This window comes from Dryobates pubescens, chromosome Z, assembly GCF_014839835.1.
Source record: "Dryobates pubescens isolate bDryPub1 chromosome Z, bDryPub1.pri, whole genome shotgun sequence".
NCBI classification, from domain to species: domain Eukaryota; kingdom Metazoa; phylum Chordata; class Aves; order Piciformes; family Picidae; genus Dryobates; species Dryobates pubescens.
The window spans coordinates 81,164,630-81,173,914 of record NC_071657.1 but is presented as its reverse complement, the minus strand read 5'-3'; positions in this window follow the sequence as shown (position 1 = coordinate 81,173,914).

The following is a 9,285-nucleotide window of genomic DNA, read 5'->3' as shown; positions in this document are numbered from 1 at the left end:
CCTTAGAGACTCTGTAGCTAATCAATGCTGAACTTCCCTCACACCTTCTATAGAACTGGCAAGGGGATATGGTGACTGTAATTGTGGCAAATGCAAAGGGACAAGGACTGTGAAGTGGATATACAGATTTAGGGTAAAATGTTTAACCTTTACCAATTTCTATGAGAGCCACAATCATTAAAAATACTTACAGATCCCTTAAACTATTTGAAAAGGAGATGACCAGGGGACAAAACTGTCAGAAAAGCAGTTTTGAATAAAGGAGTGAAAGGCAGAAAAGAAAAGGGAAAAAAAAAAAAAAAAAGAAGAAAGAAAGAAAGAATGAACTTCAAGGAAGGAAAAAGACAAAGGATTAGATAGAATAAAGGAAATTATGAAGGAAAGAGGGAAGTGAGGGATCATTTAAAAAATGAGGAAACAGAAAAAGAAGTAGAAAAAACAATGCAGAGGAAAAGATGAGAAAACAAGTAAAATATGAATTAGAGCTAGGATAAAAGGAAGTAAGTATTTGAAGAATGGCATAGAAGAGTAAAGGAAGAAATAAGGAAATAAAACCAAACAAAACCCTGAGTATCCTAAAATAAATTTGAAGTTGGTCCCACATTGATTAGGGGTTTGGACAAGATGACCTCTGAAAGGCCAATCTAATCCTAATTATTCTTATTTCTTCAAGAAAAATGTCGCCATGTCATGGTTTAAATAGTTGTGTTTTTTTTTTTTTTATGATCATAGTGTAATTTGGCTTCTACATTTGTCAGATTCTGTAAAATTTAGGAAGTTTAGGCTCGAGGTGAGGAGAAAGTTCTTCACAGGAAGAGTAATTGGGCAGGGGAATGGGCTTCCCAGGGAGGTGGTGGAGTCACTGTCCCTGGAGGTGTTAAAAAATGGATTTTATGTGGCACTTGGAGCCATGGTTTAGTTATCATGAGGTGTTAGGTATTAGGTAATAAGTTGGACTTGATTATCTGAGGTCTTTTCCAACCTGGTTGATTCTGTGATTCTATGAAAATGTTGCAGAAATTTCCCTTAATTGCAATACAAACCATGAACAGGTATTACTGTCCTTGAAAGAGTGAAGCGTATTCCAAACCAGCAACAGGTTAATATACAGATCTTGCCATTTCTTTAACTAGGTTGTAAATTAGTTGTCATGATTTAGAGAAAATTGCTGGCCGATGAGGTAAAAACTATTGATATACTGAATTGAATACTCTGTTGCCCACTGTGATCAGTGCTACAAGTAATTCTTTAGGCATTTTTACATACATAGTTGCAGTTTCAGGCCTACAATCTTAGTGTGTATTTGGAGGCTGCTAAAGGAAAAAATCAAAACTCAATGCCATTTTCCATTTTGTCCTTGGGATTCATTGTGATAAGACAGACTGGGAGGTTTTCTTCTTCCTTTACCCATCAACTCACTGAAGCACAGAGTTACTTTTCTATTTGAGTTCTTCATTTCCAGTAGCCAGGAGTTTTGCAGCTTTGCTAATTTTTTTCAAATAAAACAGGTGACTAAGGAAACAGATGAAAAAGGTAATTGCACACAGGAACTGACAGCAACTATCTATAAATGGTAGTTGTGCTGTCACTTGGTCGAAACACAAACAGAATTACCAAAACTCCTGAGTTTCTTCTAGATATTTGTTGTAAATATCTTTAGAAGAATGGATGAAAATGAAAAAAAAAATTTAAAAATTACTTTGCCTGGGTACAAAAGTCCTGGAAAAATAACTGGCATGCTTGCAGAGATCTCCTCAGCCCCATCTGGTCTCTTCTTCCCCAAGCAGGAGCAGATCCATCTCTGTAACTCTAGAATGGAACAGAGAAAGAACCTAGGAAGAAAGAGGACAACTTTTCTTTTGTTCATCAGAAAAGCCAGAATTAAAAATAGAGATGACCTGCTCTGCATGGGGCAGTCTATAGTTACATCTGTTGTAGTATATAAAACATAAGAAAAAATTGAATAATGCTCTAATTCTAAATTCCTCATTAAATTAAAAGTTACATCTGGCCAGGTGGGACTACATCATTGTTCATGTAAAGAGCTTTTTTACCTTATATCTAACTGCTTTGCTCATTTTCCCTGTGTATAAAAGCCATACATGATGGGACAAAGAGTAGTGTTTAAATATCACATTTCTTTGAGCTGCAGAATAAAATCCACCACGAACGGACTGTCCTCTTCTCATTGTAAATATATTGATTATTTCTCACAAGTTGTGAGAAGTGATCTGTGGGTGACTGAATAATATTTCTTAATGATAGTGAGATCCATATTTTTTCTGATTAGAATACATAGAATACATAGAATACATAGAATAAACCAGGCTGGAAGAGACCTTCAAGATCATCGGGTCCAACCCATGAACCAATCCAACACCACCCAAACAACTAACCCACACACCAAGCACCCCGTCAAGTCTTCTCCTGAAAACCTCCAGTGATGGCAACTCCACCACTTCCCCAGGCAGCCCATTCCAATAGGCAATCACTCTTTCTGTATAGAACTTTTTCCTAACATCTAGCCTGAACCTCCCCTGGTGCAGCCTGAGACTGTGTCCTCTTGTTCTGGTACTGGCCGCCTGGGAGAAGAGACCAACATCCATCTGTTTACAACCTCCCTTCAGGTAGTTGTAGAGAGTAATAAGGTCACCCCTGAGTCTCCTCCTCTCCAGGCTAAGCAACCCCAGCTCCCTCAGCCTCTCCTCGTAGGGCTTATGTTCCAAACCCCTCACTAACTTTGTTGCTCTTCTCTGGACTCGTTCCAGCAAGTCAACCTCCTTCCTAAACTGAGGGGCCCAGAACTGGACACAGTACTCGAGGTGCGGCCTAACCAGTGCAGTGTACAGGGGCAGAATGACCTCCCTGCTCCTGCTGGCCACACTCTTCCTGATGCAGGCCAGGATGCCATTGGCCCTCTTAGCTGCCTGGGCACACTGCAGGCTCATATTCAGTCTACCGTCAACCAGCACCCCCTGGTCCCTCTCTGCCTGACTGCTCTCCAGCCACTCTGACCCCAGCCTGTAGCACTGCATGGGGTTGCTGTGGCCAATGTGCAGAACCCGGCACTTGGATGTGTTAAATCTCATGCCGTTGGACTCTGCCCATCTGCCCAGCCTGTCGAGGTCCCTCTGCAGAGCCTTTCTACCCTCCAGCAGATCAACTCCTGCCCCCAGCTTGGTGTCGTCAGCAAATTTACTGATGATGGACTCAATGCCCTCATCCAGATCATCAATAAAGATGTTAAAGAGCATGGGGCCCACCACTGATCCCTGGGGCACACCACTAGTGACTGCCTGCCAGCTGGATGTGGCACCATTCACCACCACTCTCTGGGCTCGGCCCTCCAGCCAGTTCCTAACCCATCGCAGTGTGCTCCCATCCAAGCCATGGGCTGACAGCTTGGCCAGGAGTTTGCTGTGGGGGACGGTGTCAAAGGCCTTGCTGAGGTCCAGGTAGACTACATCCACAGGCCTCCCCACATCCACCAGGCGGGTCACCTGATCATAGAAGGAGATCAGGTTGGTCAGGCAGGACCTGCCCTTCCTAAACCCATGCTGGCTGGGCCTGATCCCTTGGCCATCCTCTAAGTGTTGTGTGATTGCACTCAGGATGACCTGTTCCATAATCTTTCCTGGCACTGAGGTCAGGCTGACAGGCCTGTAATTCCCTGGCTCATCCAACCGGCCCTTCTTGTGGATGGGCACCACGTTGGCCAGCTTCCAGTCATCTGGGATCTCTCCAGTGAGCCAGGACTGCTGAAAAATGATGGAGAGTGGCTTGGCCAGCTCATCTGCCAGTTCTCTCAGCACCCTAGGATGGATCCCATCTGGTCCCATGGACTTGTGGGGGTCTAAGCTGCTGAGGAGAGCTCCTATCACTTGTTCATGGTACACAGGGAAACTATGCAACTCCCTAGCTCCTTCTGCCAGCTCTGCAGGCCAGCTGTCTGGTAGACGTTCTTTCCCACTCGTAAAAATTGAGGTAATGAAGATGTTAAGTACCTCTGCCTTTTCCTCATCCTGTGATACAACATTTCCTTCCATGTCAACCAAGGAGTGGAGGTTGTCCCTGCCCTTCCTCTTGCTATTAATATATTTATAGAAGGACTTTTTGTTGTCCTTCACATCAGAGGCCAGTTTGAGTTCCAAATGTGCTTTTGCCTCCCTAATTTTCCTCTTACATGCCCTAGCAACATCTCTAAACATTCCATGGGTTGCCTCACCTTCGCCTTCATCAGTTCTTTCTTGAAGCAGGTCCAGCCCTCCTGGACCCCTTTATTTTTAAGGGCTTTCTCCCAAGGAACCCTCTGAATTATGTCCTTGAGCAACCTGAAGTCCGCCCTCCGGAAGTCCAGAGTGGAGGTCTTCTTGCTGCCCCTCCTAGCTTGACCAAATACTGAAAATTCAATTATCTCATGGTCGCTGGCCCCTAAACAGCCTCCGACCACCACATCACCCACCAGCCCTTCCCTGTTGGTGAAGAGGAGGTCAAGCATAGCCTTGCCCCAGTAGGCTCACGCAGCACCTGGGATAAGAAGCTATCCTCCATGCAGTCTAAGAACTTCCTAGACTGTCTCCTCTCTGCTGTGTTGAGATCCCAGCAGATGTCAGGCAGGTTGAAGTCGCCCATAAGGACAAGGTCAGGAGATCTTGAGACAGCCTTAAGCTGTCTATAGAATGCTTCGTCAACATCATCCTCCTGGTTGGGTGGTCTATAACATACTCCAACCAGGATGTCTGCCCTACCGGTCTTCCCTCTAATTCTTGCCCACAAGCATTCAACCTGATCATCCTTAATCTCTAGCTCAATGGCATCTAGTGCCTTCCTGATGTACAGGGCCACCCCTCCACCCCTTCTTCCTTGTCTATCTCTCCTGAAGAGCCTTTAGTCATCAATTGCAGCACTCCAGTCATGTGAGCTATCCCACCACGTCTCTGTGATGGCAACTACGTCTTAACTTTCCTGCTGCAACAAGGCTTCCAGATTAGATTTCAGAGTGTTAATTTTATTCTCTTTCTGCATTTCATACACAGAAGAGGGACGTATATTTTATTTGTTCAAAGGCTATTGCTACCCTTTGGAGTCCTTGTGGTTTGCTTTCAGTTGAAATAAAAACTTCACTGTCATTTCTAATCTCTTTGATGTAATTTCTCTTAGCTCTGGTTGTATGTGTGGTCAAAGTAAGAGCCTAGCAAGCAAAAAAAAGCCAGTTATGCCAATCCACTGTGGCTAGTGAAAACAATTCAATTGCTATCAAATATTCATACATCCTTGTGACCTCATGGAAGGACATAATGAAATAAAATTCTCATTCTTCTTTTCTGTGAAAGCAAAATGGATAGATCAGGTGCTTTTGTTGTAAATGGACAGTCACAGACCATAATGAGAATTTTCAGGTACATTTTAGGTGGCTGGCATAAGTCATGAGTCAGTGCCTTTCTAAACTTTACATGAGTAAGTTTTATTTTCTATATTCATATGTATTTTCTTGTAAAGGTGATTGTCGATTATCATCATCAGAAAAACTAATTCCATGTAAAATATATGCAGAAGAGATCACAATTAGGTGGAAATAGTTAGTCAAAATTTCCTGATTTACTCCTGTTTCTGTAAAAGTTAAAAAAAAAAAAAAAAAAAAAAAAACTGAGGAGAAAGCCATTATGAAAGTCCTAGTTACAGGCTATCAGGTCATTGGATGAATTAGTCTCTACATGACCATTTATCTTTAAGAACATGGCTTCTGAACCACAGTCAGGAAAGTTCCTGGTGGGTAAATAACTGCTACTGACTTTTCCTGCAGCACACAAACACATGCCCTGAATGTCTCCAAATTTCCTCAGAAGTTTTATTGTGACCTCAAAGAAACTCACAAAGTGTCCAATATTTTGGAGAATAGAGAATCAAAGTAAGCCAAAGGCATTAAAAAATGTATCTTTGTTTTTCATGTCAGTGGAACAAAATCTGTTTTGGTCTTTTTTGGGTTTGTTTGTTTGTTTGTTTTTGTTTTTTTCAGATAAAGACATAAAGCTTCATTTCAAGTGAAGGAATCAGTATGTTTGATTTCATTTCAAGAAATTCTAAATAGAAAACCTTACTTTTCTGTACTTAAAATTGATACAAAAAAAATTGAATCAAAGAAAAGTCAAACCAGTTAACAGGTGCTTCTAATCCCTTAGTTTATCTGCAAGTAAAGAAGGTGTATCATTGGTGATCTGAGTCCCGGAGTGGTAATATTTTAACCTAACTTCACTGAAGTTAGCATATTTATTAGTTTTAAATTAACAGAAATTTTTATTTGTGTCTCTTCAAACTTCCTTTCATAATAAAAAATGGGCTGTAAGCAGCCGTGTGTGTGTGTGTGTGTATGATCAAGACTACTATGATCATTGAGTTTGACCTTCTATGGCACAATTTTTCTTGAAAGGCAACAGTCCAATCATACCAACTACATTTTATTTAATGAACAAGTGAAGGACCACATTTGTTTCTCAAAAAGTTGCTCTCAGTTGCAGAAAGTACATAACTTTGAGATCTTCAGATGAAAGCTGCTGTGGAGAAGCAGAGATTGCTTATTTATGAAGACAAATTAATGTAAGACAGGATTAGGTAAAGTTTTAGAGTGTTTTTCTGACCCAACTCTTCTTGTTCTCTTTGACCCCTGTGACAAGACTCAGTTCCAAGAGGGCCTTGGCCTTCCTTGTTTCATCTCTACATTCTCTGGTTCTATCTCTATAAACCTCCCAACTGACTAGACCTTTTTTCCACATATTGTAAGCCTCCTTTTTCTTTTTGACTTTTAATAAGAGTTCCTTACTTATCCATGCAGGTCTTCTGCCTCCCCGACTTGATTTTTTTTTTCAAGGGAATACATTTTTCTTGAGCTTGGAGAAGGTATCATAAATGCATTACCATGAAACCTCCCATACTTATGTTTGTATGTGGAAATTTGTTATAAAGCATTACACAGCAGGCAGTTCTGCATGTGTGGCATTGTAAATTTATCTGACTATCACAGATGTGCTTGCTCCAACTACACTAATAGAATTGGTGGATATAACCCTAATTTTGACAAAATTGACTTCAGAATTAATGAAAATGAGCCACTTAGACAAAAAAGAATAGAATAGAATAGAATAGAATAGAATAGAATAGAATAGAATAGAATAGAATAGAATAGAATAGAATAGAATAGAATAGAATAGAATAAACCAGGTTGGAAGAGACCTTCAAGATCATCATGTCCAACCTATTATCCAACACCACCTAATCAGCTAAACCATGCAACCAACCATCCTGTCAAGCCTCGCCCTGAATACCCCCAGTAACGGAGACCCCACCAGCTCCTTGGGCAGCCCATTCCAATGGGCAATTACTCTCTCTGTGTAAAACTTCCTCCTAACCTCCAGTCTAAAACTCCCCTGATGCAGCCTGAGACTGTGTCCTCTTGTTCTGGTACTGGTTGCCTGGGAGAAGAGACCAATCTCTGCCTCACTACAACCACCCTTCAGGTAGTTGTAGAAAGCAATAAGGTCACCCTTGAGTCTCCTCTTCTCCAGGCTAAGCAACCCCAGCTCCCTCAGTCTCTCCTCATAGGGCTTGTGTTCCAAGCCCCTCACCAACCTTGTCGCCCTTCTCTGGACACGCTCCAGCAAGTCAACATCCTTCCTAAACTGAGGGGCCTAGAACTGGACACAGTATGTTTAAGTCTTCCAGGACCAGAAGTTCTACAAGCCTCCCATTTCAAACCTGTCAAAGTGTCTAACCACCCAGTACTGTGCAGGCACCTCAAGGGAAAATATTTAAGTTTCCCCACAGGTGGGGCCTAGAGTAAGACTTATATTGCCCAAGTGGTGTAGGATTTAATTTTTACTGCACTTTAAAGGAAATTTTTTAAGATGTTGTTTTCAAAGAGAGCACATCCAAAAATAAGCATTTAAGAAATCTGGGATGAATTGTCTTTTTAGAGGTGTCTAATCCCTCCATAAAGAGAATCTTGATGATAGCCAAAACATACACTTAACTCTCAGGTGAATAAATTTAACTCAGGTGATAGCACCAAAGTTGTTTATTACTACTGCACCTGAGAAAATAACTCTCTGCCAAGAAGGTTTCTTTAGATCATTGTTTACCTAAAGCGTAAAGCTCAGTGGTGCTCCAAATCAAGAACAAGTTTTTAATAGCATTTGAATAATAATGCAGTAGGTAGTGCAGCCATTTATATTTTGGAGGATGCTTTAGCCATCTGTGATTTTCCCAGACACAATGTATTTTAGTGAAATAGAATAGAATAGAATAGAATAGAATAGAATAGAATAGAATAGAATAGAATAGAATAGAATAGAATAAACCAGGTTGAAAAAGACTTTCAAGATCACCAAGTCCAACCTAACACCCAACAGCATCTTATCAACTAAACAATGGCACAAAGTGCCTCATCCAATCTCTTCTTAAACACCTCCAGTGACAGTGACTCCACCACATCCCTGGGCAGCCCATTCCAATAGCAAATCACTCTTTCTGTGAAGAACTTCTTCCTAACATCCTGTCTGAACCTCCCCTGGTGCAGCTTGAGACTGTCCTCTTCTTCTGGTGCTGGCTGTCTGGGAGAAAAAAACAGCCCCCACCTGGCTACAACCTACCTCCAGGTAGTTGTGGACAGCAGTAAGGTCTGTCTGAGACTCCTCTTCCCCAGGCTAAGCAACCCCAGCTCCCTCAGCCTCTCCTCATAGGGCTTATGCTCCAAACCTCTCACCAGCCTTGTTGCCCTTCTCTGTTCCATAATCTTGCCTGGCACTGAGGTCAGGCTGACAGGCCTGCAATTCCCTGGTTCCTCCTTCCAGCCCTTCTTGTGGATAGGCATCACATTGGCCAGCTTCCAGTCACCTGGGACCTCTCCAGTGAGCCAGGATTGTTGAAAAATGATGGAGAGTGGCCCAGCCAGCTCATCTGCCTGCTCTCCCAGCTCCCTAGGATCAGTTACACAGGTCTCTAACTGTGCTCTTTAACATCTTTATTGATGATCTGGATGAGGGCATTGAGTCCATCATCAGTAAATTTGAGGACGACACACAGCTGAGGGCAGGTGTTGATCTGCTGGAGAGTAGAAGGGCTTTGCAGAGGGACCTCAATAGGCTGGACAGATGGGCAGAATCTAATGGCATGAGATTTAACATATCCAAGTGCTGGGTTCTGCACAATGGCCACAGCAACCCCATGCAGTGCTACAGGCTGGGGTCAGAGTGGCTGGAGAGTGCCCAGGCAGAGAGGGACCTGGGGGTACTG